The sequence below is a fragment of the Drosophila arizonae genome, chromosome 3, assembly GCF_054131065.1.
Source record: "Drosophila arizonae isolate 15081-1271.41 chromosome 3, UAZ_ARI_1.0, whole genome shotgun sequence".
NCBI classification, from domain to species: domain Eukaryota; kingdom Metazoa; phylum Arthropoda; class Insecta; order Diptera; family Drosophilidae; genus Drosophila; species Drosophila arizonae.
The window spans coordinates 32,592,884-32,604,762 of record NC_142923.1 but is presented as its reverse complement, the minus strand read 5'-3'; the positions used below and the strand labels follow the sequence as shown (position 1 = coordinate 32,604,762).

Here is an 11,879-nt window from a genome sequence, read left to right as displayed (position 1 = left end):
CTAGCCCTCGCCTTGCACTCTAGTACGTTCGCTGAATTATTCAACGAATGCTTACCACAAGAGACGTTCCCGGCAAAATGGAAAGCCCAGAACCTGGTGTTGCTACCCAAGGCTGGCAAACCACCAGATGAGCCATCTTCATACAGACCGATCTGTCTCTTAGACACCATGGGAAAGGTGTTTGAGAAATTGATCTGCTCTAGACTGGAGACTGCGATTACTAGCACCGGAGGCCTGTCACCAAATCAATTTGGATTCCGGAAGGCCCGGTCAACAACGGATGCGCTAAACAAAGTTGTTGGTCTGGCCACTTCCGCCATCCATGGCACAAGATGGAAGCATAGGACGAAGCAGTACTGCATTATTGCGACCCTGGACGTAAAGAATGCCTTCAACACAGCTAGTTGGGATATGATACTGAATGCGCTGTCACAATATAATATCCCTAAATATCTTAAAGAAACAATAAAGAGTTACTTCAGAGGAATACAATGCAATACAGAGGAATACAATACAGTGTCAGCTGGAGTACTCCAAGGCTCTGTGCTGGGGCCTCTCCTATGGAATATCATGTACGACGACGTACTGCGCTTGGAACTACCAGCAGGTGCGCACACCATTGGCTTTGCTGATGATGTAGCTGTCGTAGCCATAGGAAAGGAACTCAAAGATGCAGAGGATATGTGCAGCGAAAGTATCAATCGCATACGAAGTTGGTTGACTGGAGCTGGGCTCGAGCTAGCGGCACACAAAACTGAAGTTGTCCTAGCCAGCAGTCGCAAAAGAGTGGTGTCTGAGTTTTGTGTTCAATCTACAATCAACAATCTACATAACTCATCCTAAACAAATTAAGATAGTAGGTAGAATGGTTATCTGCAGTACCAGAACAATTAGCAAATAACCCATCCTTATCGCTAGGTATAAGTATTGGGTTATCTGTTATAAGATAGCCTTTTCTGACCGTAATAAAAACTTTTATATATTTATTTAGGTTTATTAAATAAGTAAAATTCCATAATCACTGTCTTGTATTGATACCTACCACCTAAAAATAGTATATAAGGCCATTACGTTCATAAAATAAATTAGTAAGAAAATAGCACTTGAAAATAGAGCAACGAGTCTCGTCTTTCACTATTTGATACTCATCTCCGTTGTCCAACTGGTTCAAGTACTTGTTGCGACGCCCGTAGTCACTGGTTCTGTACTAGAGGCTTACAATTAAACACAAATACAACTACCTAGTCTTGGTTTTGTACCAAGGTCTAATAGATACTCAACAAGTGGAAACTGTCAATATAAAGATCGGCAGCGTTACCATTGCGTCAAAGAGGGCGATAAAGTATCTTGGTGTCATGATAGACACAAGATTAACTTTCCGCAAGCACTTAGAATATGTGCATAAAAAGGCAGCTGATTCTTGTAGAGCTCTCTCGAGAATTATTCTTAACACGCGGGGACCTAAACAGCAACAACGTCTCCTTCTAATGAGCGTCATTAGGTCCGTCATCCTCTATGCTTCGCCAATATGGGCAAGAGCGATGGCAACGCCGAGCTACAGCCGGGGCATTTGCGCGATCTACAGACTGAGCGCAATCAGAGTCAGCTGCGCTTTCAGGACTATCTCCGATGACGCGGCGCTCGTCATAGCTGGTATGGTACCATTGGAGTACTTGGTCGCCGAAGCCGTGGAGCGGAATTCGCACGCGCCTGCGCGACTCAACGCTATCAGGGCGAACAGCATTGCACGATGGCAAAGGAAGTGGAATAGCTCAGCTAAAGGGCGGAGCTTGAACCATGGGTTAACCGCAAACATGTCCTCTCTGGACATGGATGCTTTCGGAGCTATTTCTTTTCGAATGTGGACGGTTCCTGGAGGAGAGGCGTCGTCTGGAAGAGGCAGTGGGCCACTCCATCAGAGCGGACAACATAGTCAACGCCATGCTGGAATCGGAGGAAGCTTGGGAACTAACAAGCACCTTCGCGGCCACAGTGATGATGGAGCTCCGCAGAGTCGAGCGAATAAGAAGACGAGCTGTCCCAGGCTAAGGTAGCGCACAGTGCTTGCGAAGCAATGCTTTACGGCCGTCCCGCAAGCATAGCGCACTATCCTAGCCACCACGCAACTTGCAACTTGTATTAAAGATTATATAAAGATTGGCAACAAACAAATATATAAAAAAAAAAAATTTAAAAAAAAACAAGTAAGAAAACTCTAGTCGAGAGTGCTCGACTAGATACTACCCTGAACCCAACAAATAAAAATGCTCATTTAGTATGGCTGAAATTTCAATTTCGATGTATTTAAAAATATAAATAAAATACCAAACTCATTTAATAAAATATAAAAATATTTTGAAACAATTAAAAAAAATTAACATCAGTTGCATCGATCGGGATTCGAACCGCGACTCCTCGATCGAGCGTCATGCTGCTAACACACTAGGCCACCTCACTCCTGCTAGTGGCGCTGGCAAAACTCAAATAGATTCACTGCTGCAGCGCCATCTACCAAAACTAAACGAAACTAACTGCTGATGTGATTCTAAGAATCTGCTAGAATAACCAAACTATTAAAAACGCACATAAAGCATAGTTAAAATTTCAATTGCGGTGTATTTAAAAATATAAATTAAAAAGAAAACGTATTTATGAAAATATAAAAATATTTTGAAACAATTAAAAAAAATTAACATCAGTGTTGCACCGATCGGGATTCGAACCGCGACTTCTTGATCGAGCGTCATGCATCTAACACACTAGGCCACCCCACTCCTGCTGGTGGCGCTGGCAAAACTCAAATAGATTCACTGCTGCTGCGCCATCTACCAAAACTAAACGAAACTAACAGCTGATGTGATGTATTTGTTGTAGCTGCTGCACGTGCGTTTGTTAATTGGCCAAATATTTGATTATTTTTTATTAATTTTTGACTGAACGGAATTTAATGAAACTTTCAGCATATGATCTACATATTATATTGAATATTTGAGAAATTTAAAAAAAAGAAAAATCATTCACAATTAGCTATAGAGGCATCTGATTTGAACTTGAATGTTTTTACTCGATAAAAACATAACGGGATGATTTATCGAATTTTAAAAGCAAACTCGACGTCCGCGCTGTATATACGGTCATTTTAAAAAAAAAATTCAAGTCTCTAGCTCTTATATCTTCGGAAATCGACGCGTTCAAACATACGGACAGACGGACAGACGGACAGACGGACGGACGGACAGACGGACAGACAGACAGACGGACAGACAGACAGACGGACAGGGCCAAATCGACTCAGCTCGTCGCCCTGATCAAGAATATATATACTTTGTGGGGTCTGCCACGCCTCCTTCTGCCTGTTACATACATTTCAACAAATCCATTATACCCTGATTTCCCATTTTCAATGGGTTCAGGGTATAAAAACACACACACACACACACACACACACCCGAAATAGTCGAAAATTTCGCAGAAGCAAAAGAAACTACTAAAAAAGTAGGAGTTTCGATAAGTGTTCCCCGGGTTGTTGGACGCCAGGCAAACAGAGATAACCATACTGGTAACCCAGAAGAATACTATCGAAAATCAGTTTTTATCCCATTTTTGGATCATTATTGCAGAGAATTGGAGTCAAGATTTATGAAGCACCGTGATCTTCTTTCAAAAATTCAAACGATATTGCCATCAAAATGTGATCAACTGGACTTCTATAAGATCAAGTCTGGTAGCACAATTATTGTTGAATGATATATTTGTTCGCATTATTTTCATGTTCATTTATTTCATTTTTGTTTCCTTACCTTTCGATGGAAAAATAATTCAGTAAATCAAGTAAAAATGTGGTTACAAATTAATTTTTGTACTACGCCATAAGATAAAATATAGCAAAACTTTTTTCAGGCGATGTTCGGAAATCTCAAAAGATGAGCGACAAAACACGTTCATTGATGCATTGAATCATTGTTGCGAGTCTTTTTACCCCACGGTTCATCGGTATTTGTAAATTGCTGCGACGCTTCCAGTCTCTGTTGCTCCGAGCGAACGCTCTTTTTCTTCACTAAGGAGGCTGAAAACGTACCTAAGAAGTACAATGGGTCAAGAGAGGTTAAACGGACTAGCTTTGCTCAACATCCACTCTAAAATTGAAGTCACTCCAGAGGATATTTTGAACGAAATGGCGAAAACAAGTCGCAAAATAGACACTCTTTTGTAGAAAAAAAATTTGAAATAAAGGTCATCCATTATATTATTAAGTACGAATATGTGTATTTAATATTTGCTGATTTTCGTAACCCGAACGTGAGGAGCCGAGCGAATACGAAGTTGTCCTGGGTGCTAACGCTCGAAAAAAAAAAGTGTGCAAAACGCTTTACACTACTTTTCCGGTCTGTGCTCTATGGTTAGTGGGCGGATTGGGAAAATTTTAACACTAGTACTACACTAGTATGTGCTCCAAATTTAAAGTCAGTTTCAGACGGACAGACGGACATTGCACAAAACCAATATACTAATTCACTTCCGTGAATGAGTATTAAAATACACTTTCGTGAATAAGAATAAAAATGAGATGCTGCTCATTTACAAAATTTAATACATAAAAATACACATATACAAAAAAATCATTCTTCATGTTCACTGTTATATGTACGCAAAATATTAAGAGAACGGGAAAATTATCACCGCTAAAATATTTGGCACTGATTATAATAACACCTACAATACATAAAAAGTTATCGATTGCCAGTTATTTCCATCTCTGTAACTTTGTATTTAGCATTAGGAGCGATATTTATTATCAAAACATCTCGTTTCAAGTTAAATCTGAAGTAATTACTGGAATGTCGATTTATATATTGAGTTTTTAAATGTGAGTTTCTCTATTAGGAAATTTTCTGTTATTCTTCGTGTATTAGTGAATTATCCTCGTAAATGTATACACATATACATATTGATGTGCATTTTGCATTTTAATTGTATGTAGCTAAAAATGGTTATGTACATAATGTGAACTATAATATCTAATGCATTTTAGTTAATATACACAGTGAAGTAATTTGGTCCTTATCAAGGTTGTGGTTATTTGAACAGATATATGTATTATTGTTTCATCAACAAGTAAATATGTATGACGTGCATACTCTCATTGCCGAACAAAAAGAACTGTCGTTTATTGCAGAATCAAATATGGCACCATATTCATAAACACTTTCAAATCGTGAATGCATATACATACATACGCATGAACTTATAAACATAAGTACTGTTCGTTCGATTATATTTATGCTATATATATATATTATATGCTTATGTTTGTTTTAATACGTACGCAATGAATATGCATATGCCATCTCATTGTTTACATAGCTTTAGGTTTCACTTGTGACTATCGAAAGGTAATTATTGCAGTTGAATTGAAGTTCATATATTTTATTAGTTAAGTACAAGGGAAACAGCAAAAAATCTAAGTACTAATAAATATATTTATTTAAAAAATTTAATGCCTCTAGCAGAATGTGCATTGTTTTTATCCATTCAGTAGGTAAGTTTTAAAATACTATAATGCAGGTTATTGAGGAAGTTAGATACATAGATACATAGTATATGCTTAATAACTTTCAGGAAATAAATGTAACCAAATTTATATAAATACAGTGTGCGTCATTGAAAATCGTACAACTAATATGAATTTAAAATTTAGCTCTTAAATTCTAAATTAAACATTTTTGTACAAAATATTTTTTAAAAGGTAGGTTGTACAAAAAGGTTTAATATAATTTTCATAAAACAGGCGTTGGTACTCCCATTTTTTCTTAAAATGGGGCAACACCTCAAACTGTACGAAAATGTAGTGTCACTGAAAGTCGTACAGCTGTTTAATTAAATCAAATTTCGGGTATTCCAAAAACTTTTCCAATTGAGCTTAGCCGAGAATGTAGCTGGAGGTGTCTTTAGTGATTTTCCGCTTAATTTATGTAATTTAAAAGCTTCACTTAATATATCTCGAAGTACCATTCTGTATATCATGAAATGAATTAAAACAAACAGTATAGTCCAAAATAAATTAAAAGTTCAGGCAAATACCAAGTTAACAGGAAATAATACAAAGTGGATAGTTCGACAAATAAAACAAATTGCCTTGAAGTCCTTCCCAAAAATTAACAACGAGCTTAAATTATATTTTAAAAAGGAAGTTAATGATTCTACAGTCAGAAGAGTGTTTTGAAACAGCTATTATCATAGCAGAACAGCTTGTACCAAGCATTATTTTAATAAACGCAACCGGCCAAAACGATTGAAATGTAAATAAGCTAATAGAGTTCTGATTTAATGTTTTTTTTCGGATGAGTCGAAATATAACATATTTATATATGATGGCAACCAAATGGTGTGGAAATAGCATAATACGAAGATTGATGTAGCCGATATACGCCCAACGGTCAAACACGGTAGTGGGTCCGTGATAGTCTTCGAGTGTACATACATATGAATGTCAGCTATTGGGGTCGGCAATTTAGTTTGCGCCAGTATGGTTACATAAACATACTTAAGGAAAATTTTTATTCCATGTGTCGAAAAATTGGACATGAAGATCACTTTTAAACTTCATGAGGACAACTAATGATTATTAGTTAAAATTTATTAAACAAAATATGTGGCAGACGACGTAGATGCAAGTCTACGAAAAGTAATTTTATAATATGAGGAATTGGAAAATAGGGAATAATGGTTTTGATCATATATTTCTCAGGTAAAAGGAAGCCTGACAGGCTGTATAAATCATAAAGTCTGTCCAAAATGAGTTGGCACACTGAAAAAAATGAATTTTTAGACTTTGAATCCAAATATCCAAATCCAAAGTCATTAAAGCATAAAAACAATTTTTTATACCCTGTACACATTGAAAAAGTAAAATCAGGGTTTTGTTAAAAGTATGTAACAGGCAGAAGGAGACGTGGCAGACGAACTGAATCGATTTAGCCCTGTCCGTCTGTGTGCTTCCTTACGTCCGTCCGTATGTATGGCCTCGTCGATATCACTCATAAATAACAGTGATCATTTTGCTCATCTACTTTGCTCTTGTTCTTAGAAGTAACGGTACTTTACCGTTTGTTTACATTTGTTTTACATTTCTTGCGATTTGATTGAACATTTTTTCTTGTTAAGCATTTAAGCGATTAAGCCTTGAGATAATGCAGATAGTGCAGCTCATCTACCACAACCACGAAATGAGAAAATCCGTTTCAGAATTGATGGAGATGTTTTCTGTAACTAGGAGAAGAGGTTTTAATGTCAAATCGGGCCGAAAATAAAACAGGCTGCTTTTAAAGACGAGAGGAGGGCCGCAAAAAAAAAAAAAAAAAAAAAAAAAAAAAAAAAAAAACTAGACAAGTAGAACGGTTTATTCTAAGAAAAGTGAACGCTACATACATATTTCGGTAAGAGGTCTAGAGTTGAAAGAAGAATGTGACATACATAGATGTCTCTCAAAACCTCTCTCTCAAACCGTACGAAATTATTATCATTCTTATTCGTGTAAATATAATTCGAACTGAAATTAATTCCCCCATAATTTATTACACCCTGAGATCGATCCTTAGACGCTTGCAGATGCTGTAACGAACCTTCGGTTTATCCCGAGTCTAAGCCGGACTAGTTTCAGCTGACTGTGGATTCGTGCCAACAAATTTATTTGTTGAAGCCCCTGCGATATTAATTAGTTACTTGTGATTTAGTTTATAGCGTAAAGTACATTTTCAGATCTCTCTACAGATCTCTCCTACTATTCCACTCGCTCACAGCACAACACTAGCTACGTTTCACTCACAACCACTTCTCTTGCGCACGGCTACATGAACTCACTCAGATGTGCAGGCCTCGCTTAAGATGCTGGGCTGCACCAATGTCCTTGTTGGTGCCGCTGACGATCCTGCGGGGCCTCTCTGCCGTTTGCACCCATAACAACGGTAAAGTGGCGTGCTCTGGGTGACGCCACTTTCCCGCCAAATTGCGTGGCAGCCTCCTATTGGCCGAAGTACCGTTGGTTCCCTGCGAGTGAAAGTGTCCACTACTCTCACCTAGCCCGAACGGCACCTCGGCTAACGGTCCTCGATGATCGACGTGTGTACGACGCGAGCCCATTGCTGAATCTGTAGGAGCGAAAGAGGCCGACTATAATCGGACCTTGACCCATTTCCAGTCGCGAGGGTCGCTCCTACAGTACGTGCGTCGCTGTGTGGAGCAACTTGTATATGCACGTATATGTATATAAACGCACAGCAACTACGTACGTTCATATACATTATACGTGCATACCAATATTGCTCCTCACACCTTCCTCTTTCTTCGGGAAAACACGAGACCATCGTGTTTGAACTTTGGCGCCCGCCTCAGCTGCGCTGCTCCGTTTTGCGTCACTCTATCCCTCGATGCTTCATTTTGCGCTGATCGCTGCTGTTAACTCGCTATTAACGACATCAGCTGTCCTTTTATTTATCGCTGGCAATGCTATATGCTGCTGGTAAGTAACTGGAGTTAATATTCTTAAGTTCCCATAAAATTAAAAAAAATATCGTTTTGCAGGCTGGGCATCTTCTCCATGCCCCTTGACCTGATGGCCTGCCGCTGCCAATGCCCACGCCGGGCGCTGCTGCAAAACTCGCCTTTCGGTTTTACAACCCCCGGTGGCATTGACGCATGAGCGCACGGCAATTGCCATTTCGGCCATTTCATGCCCGCTGTCCCTCGCCGCTGGAGACGTCTCTCTGCTGGTTTCTGCTGCTCTTTGGACCCTTGGGGATGCTCCGGTGGGGCTCTGCAGTCATTTCATGTACTGCTGCTAGGAGATCGGGCCACAGACGTCGTTCGCAAATGGACACCGTTGTCAAGTCTTTGGTGTCGGTACGCTTGATGGCCCCTCCATCTTTCGCGCACAGCTCCAGCAAAGTCGCTGGCCAGTGCAAAACTCACCTGTTGGTTTTGCAGCTCCGGTGGCCTTGGCACCCGTGCGGGGGCCACCTGCTAAGCCACCGGGGCCCGGTGCGGCTCACTCCTCATTCGCGCACAGCTCCAGCAAAGCCGCTGGCCAGTGCACGAGGATCGGCCAACAAAACGCGCCTACGCCCCAGCACAGACAGCCGGTTGGATTCGTCTCGCGGCAGGCATCGATGGTGAACCAATCTTTCAATGGGCTCCTCCTCGTCTTCACTTGGAACACTTCACTCGACACACTGCACTCGAGCGCCGTTGGTCCACTCTGGTAACTCATCCACAAAAAGCCCGGCCCGATGCCAACATGCCCATTTATACCCTCTGCTGCCGCGCCGCCGGCTGCGTAGGCGGCAGCATATAACGGGTCCTGTGTCCTCTGTTCAGCCCACTCTAGCTTTCCCTGCCTTATGGCTGAATTCCAGGCAGGCTACGGTATCGCCTTGATACCGTTTTTCCCACTCTCATCTACACATGCACACACAGCCTTTCGGTGGCCGAGCATTCTAGTGCAAGCTCATTCATTGTTGGCCGTTTTATTTATCTCTTTGGTGGTGGTTGTTTTATATGTTGCTGTGTGTTTTGTTGGTGGCTGTTTTGCATGTCGCTGTATGTTTTGTTGTTGGCCGTTTTATATGTCGCTTACTTTGACATCTTCGTGCGCTAGGGCCCTTGCCTACGCTCGCTCGCTCTCGCTTCGCTGTGTGTGTGTGTGTAGAAATTCTTTCGCCTGGAATGCGTACGGTTTGTTGTTTTTCCGCTGTCGCTTTTGTTAGAAAATTCATGATTTCGGCTGCGCGCGTTGTTGCCGAGTGCGCATGTACTGTAGGTGGATGCTGCTTGCACCTGCACTGCTTGTTGTTGTATTGCATTGCGCATGCACTGGCAGTTAAGTTTTAGGTACCGAACTGTACACTGCTTGTTGCCATGCGTGCGCAATTTGAACATTTGTTGTTGCGCAATTATACAGTTAATTTCCCGGTGGTAACTGTGGTTTTTCAGCCACAGATGCGTTCGACGACAAAATGATGCATTTTGAGCAAAATTGTTACTGTTTTTTTCTTCTTCTTTTAATTCGCTTAGATGAGAAGCAATACACTTCGCTGTGTATTCACTCCCTTGTTTTTCGAAAAAAAAAAAAACGAAACGAAACAGTTCTATTGGGGGCTCCTGGCTGCTGCTCCCGCTTGCCCCTGGCTGGCGGGTGCCGCTGCTCGTTTCCCGACTGGCAACAGGCAAAAGTTCACACTCCAATGTGCACGCACTGCCAGCAGAAATCCAGCGCCCTGTTGCGGGACGCAAAAGCGCGATGCCCTTCTTGACCACACATTCGGCAAGCCCTGGCTGGATTTGGGATGTGCGTCCTTGGTCCTGATGTTCCTGTCCCCGGCGCAGGAGAAGGCTTTGCCTCATCATCCATGCGACGATACTCCACGTCGTCTCCAGCGTCGTCCATGGAAATCAATCGCGTCCAGCTCCTCGAACTCGTCTGTCAGCTGCATCAATTCCACCAGAGTCCGGAATTGATACGGGCGAGCGTAGACACGCAGATCGGGCAGGCTTTTGTTGTGGATGAGCTTCATCTCGCGGTCTGCTGCTGTTGGCCACATACCACGTCAAGGCCATGCCTTTCAGCAGCTCTTGCATCGCCCTCGGGATCATGTCCAACTCCAAGCGATATGTTTCAGCTGACCACTCCACTTGCTCCAGGAACTCCAAAGGCTTTGTAGTGCCATCAAAGCGGAAGCTCCACTCACTTGTTTGGCCACCTTTGGATACTCCTGAGCTGTGGTGCCGAGCCCTCGTGGTCTTATTTCAGGTTGCGGGGTGGATGTGGCTCCCATCTCACCTTGCCGCGTATCCTGCAGGCGTGCAGCTGCGCTAGTGGAGGGCACACACAGCCGCGCCACATGCGCAAGCTCTGCCTCCAGATCGTCCTCCGTGACGGCGGTGGTTGCCTCATCCCTGAGTGAGGCACGGCGCCCATGCAGTCGCTTAGCTCGGCGATCCTCAGTGAGTAAGTAATGCTTCCATCATTCCTCTAAGCCCACTCGCTAAACTGCCTCCGCATAACGCTCAGTGTGCCGGACAAACTCACTCCGAACTCGTCACCATAACGCAGCACTTCATCCTTTTTCATGTTATATACCCACGCTCGCACCATAGTCATTATTTCTAATTAAACTCTTATCGCAGGGCTCCACGTTGGGCGTCAGTTGTAACGAACCTTCGGTTTATCCCGAGTCTTTTTCTGGGCTAGTTTCAGCTGACTGTGGATTCGTGCCAACAAACAAATTTGTTGAACCCCCTGCGATATTAATTAGTTACTTGTAATTTAGTTTATAGCATAAAGTATATTTTCTTGAATATAAGTTGTTAAATTTACACGTCACTTATTTTATGTTGGTTCGCTTTAGCAAGGCACAACGGCTGAGTGCTGGTTAAACGCACTCCGGCTGGGAGAGTGTTGTGCTAAAACACGCTAGTTTCAGTGGAACGATTCGGAAAACGCCAGGATTTGAGTCTGTGAGCTCAGGCGGTTCGCTCGGCTATACAGATCTCTCCTACTATTCCACTCGCTCACAGCACAACACTAGCTACGTTTCACTCACAACACTTCTCTTTTTACGCACGGCTACATGAACTTACTCAGATATGCAGGCCTCGCTTAAGATGCTGGGCTGCGCCAATGTCCTTGTTGGTGCCGCTGACGATCCTGCTTGCCTCTTTAGTCGTCGCAAGGATTCCCACTAGATGTCCTTGCTGTCCTTGCTGTTTCTACGATGTCCTGGGAGTCGTGATCTGCCACTCGCGTTGACTCTTACTTTACTGTTTCACTTCGGCACTTTTGTCACTCTGACTCTCACTCTTAATAATCACTTTTTACTCTCTTA

General features: G+C 42.2%; 1 protein-coding gene across 5 annotated transcripts in view; it reads left to right on the top strand.

The window, feature by feature from the left end:
• Positions 1-4,713: 4,713 nt before the first annotated feature.
• The window catches only part of LOC149270110 (LIM domain transcription factor LMO4), a 93,289-nt gene continuing 86,123 nt past the window's right edge, over positions 4,714-11,879 (top strand). Inside the window, exon 1 of one of the 5 annotated variants that reach the window (XM_089465702.1) lies at positions 4,714-4,867. The gene's annotated coding sequence lies outside the window, so the exon portion shown is untranslated. Of the gene's footprint in view, positions 4,974-5,358; positions 5,394-11,879 lie in introns of those variants that run through there. The other 4 variants (XM_089465703.1, XM_089465706.1, XM_089465704.1 and 1 more) reach the window with 4 other exon arrangements.